This window comes from Mus pahari, chromosome 6 (genome assembly GCF_900095145.1).
Source record: "Mus pahari chromosome 6, PAHARI_EIJ_v1.1, whole genome shotgun sequence".
Lineage (NCBI taxonomy): Eukaryota > Metazoa > Chordata > Mammalia > Rodentia > Muridae > Mus > Mus pahari.
This window is the reverse complement of record NC_034595.1, coordinates 99,774,902-99,777,808: the sequence shown is the minus strand read 5'-3', so window position 1 is coordinate 99,777,808 and position 2,907 is coordinate 99,774,902.

The window sequence follows — 2,907 nt, the reverse complement described above, 5'->3', positions numbered from 1 at the left end:
AAAAAAAAAAAAAAAAAAAAAAAAAAAAATCAAAGGAGGAGGACCCCAAGGCAAGATGAATGAGAAACTGACCACCGTAGTACTAAATAGGCAAATTATTAATTGAATAAATGAGCAAAAATGCAAAGCATAACCCAACTTCGAGATGCACTTTACACAGTGAGTTCTGCTCAGAGAAAATACTGCCCCCATGCTCAACCCTGCTATTGGCTGGGGACTGAGGCCTACTCGCATTAGCTCTGCTTCATGACCCCATGTCTTGCCTGGCAAGTGCTAGGACAGTCGCCTGCTGGGATGTGTTCCTGCCGCGAGCTCAAAGTTCATTGGTCCAGAGGCAAATGACCAGAGTCTGAGGCTCTCTGGCCCTGAGGTGGCGGAGTCCCTAATGAAACCTCTGGTCAGTGCTGTGAGGTGTCTCACACTCCTCAGATGCTATGGTAAGTGACAGCTGTGTCACACTTGTAGGAAAATAAACTGGAGCAAAACAAAAGCATACACAACAACAACAACAACAAGCCCAGACCTCACTACTCGGATTTGTCAGCCCACAAAGAGCAGATTTGGGGGTTTGGACAACCCCAAATCCACCAGTTCATCTTATTCTCTTCCCTCCTTAATCTAAGAATTAACAGAAGTCATCTGTAGCCACAACAGACCGTGGCCTACCTCTCCCGTTCGCTCTCCCATCCTTAGCTCCCAGGCTTCGTACTCACCCAAGTATCTCTGAGATGCTTGAAGCTGGTGACTCAGGAGAATGCGTGCCCTCCCCAACCTGGTGCTCCCCTCCCCCAGAGATCTCAAGCTCAATCCTGCCTGCCCACACAGAGAGAAACTGAGTCACTGTCATCTGAGAGGTGGCAAAGTAGGCCTTCTCACTTTTGATGAGGGCCCTGTTCACCACTGCAGCAGCAGCAGAAGCTAACAACTCGAGCTACAGGGGCAGACAGATAGCCACTCACCAACTGGGTGACCTTGAATGAGACATTTGACCTCTCTGTACCTCAGTTAGCCCAACAGTGAAATGGGGCTGATAACAGTATTGCTGTCTGGGAGTGTTGCGAGACCAACGTAGGTTAATGCAGGAAAAGGGCTTGGGCCAAGATATTGATCTCTAAGTGCCAGTAACTGTCATTGTTCCTGGGGACATCCAGTATTCCTCCTTCCTTCCTGTCCGCTCTCAATCCCTTCTTGTCCTCTGTCTGGTTTCGTTTTGTTTTGTTTGTCTGGAGTAATCCTTTGCTCGGTCATTCACTGAGTATGTATTTGCTAAGCCCAACACTCCACAGTAGGAGACAGAGCTGAATTAGACAACGAACAAGGCCTGGCCAGGAAGGGGATGATGACAGATTTCTTTCTACATCATTATCAGACCCACCTCCATTCCTAGTATTAGGCTCAACCCCTTTTCCCACTAGAATTGTCCATACCACATACATATATTCCATTCTACCTTCCCCCTCAACATCGTAAGCTTATCTCTCCCACTAAATGTTCATTAACCCACTTATTCTTCACTCCACTTTTTTCCCCCCCCTCAGGAGCTCTACAACCCTCTCCTAATGGGTTCCTCAATGGGAACCTTACCCGTGTGAGTGACTAGTGCCTTAGACAGGCTGAAGGGCAGAGAAGGCTCCTGTTGAACCCCAACACCTTCCCACACCTAACTCGACAGAGGAGAAATATATATATATATATATATATATATATATATATATATATATATATATATATATGGCTAGTGGACTTCCATTCACCAGGTCCTGCCATTTCCTCCTGCCGTAGCTCTTGGCCTTTCTCTGTTACTTTATCCTGTTTGTGGATATGCAATGCATTTGCTTGTACATTGGTTGACTCCTGTTCCCTGTCTGGCTGCCCCTGCTGGGGTGGAAGCATCCTGAGATCAGGGACGTGGTACCTATGACAGCGCTTGGGCTATAATAAGCCCTTGCTGGAATCAAGGTGTCTTGGAGTGTCTATTCTAGGGAAGAATGGCCAGAAAGAGCCCAGACAAGTGACAATTGACTTAGTACAACCTAAGAGACACCAGGTGGATGAGTGATTGAGTGATCTTACCTGAGTTTCTACTCCCTGGCATTTTGCTGGGTCCGGGGGTGGGGTGGGGTGAGGGGTGTCTCTAGAGGCCTGTATCTTAGCAGAGAAAAGTAGACAGTCTCCTGCCTCTGTGTGGAATGCTTGTAGTCGAGAGCCTATCTCATTTCTAAGTCTCTAGGGAGACGTCCCCCATACACACACTGCCCCCACTGAATGCAGACAGTGTCGTTATCTCTGGAGCTCAGGAGCCAAATACTGTGTCTGAATAATTGATTATGAAACAAACAAATTTAAGCCATCCTCTATTGCTATGATTAGGAAAGCCTGGGAAGATACCCCAGCTTAGCTTGCCTCCTGTTTTTTTTTTGGTACCTAATCCTCCTTAAGGACTGAAAGCAAACCTGACCTTACAGCAGTAGCCAGTGTTTATCAAGTGGTTACTATGTGTCACCGAACACTTGGATTGGCTCACCAGCCCCACACAACAGCAGGAAGAGGTAGCTACACTGATGAACATAATACCCATTATACAGATGGGGACACAAAGAACAACTTCCCCAAGACTGAGGTAGACAGTCTAAGTCCCCCAGGACCAGCTACACTGTCAACAAGAGCATCAGAAGCAGATGAGGCTGTACTGGAAGAGAAGAACATGGCTATCTCTCCATGTGTGCTTCAATTGTTTATGTGCCCTGGTTGGTCTATATTTCTATTTTACCCGAGGCTGGCCTTGAGCTCAAGGTCCTTTTGACTCAGCCTCCCAAGTTCTAGGATCAGGGTGTGCACTACCAGATCTGGCTCCTTTATATCCTGTCACAGTCTAAATAACGAACAAAACCCCTAAACCATTACAAA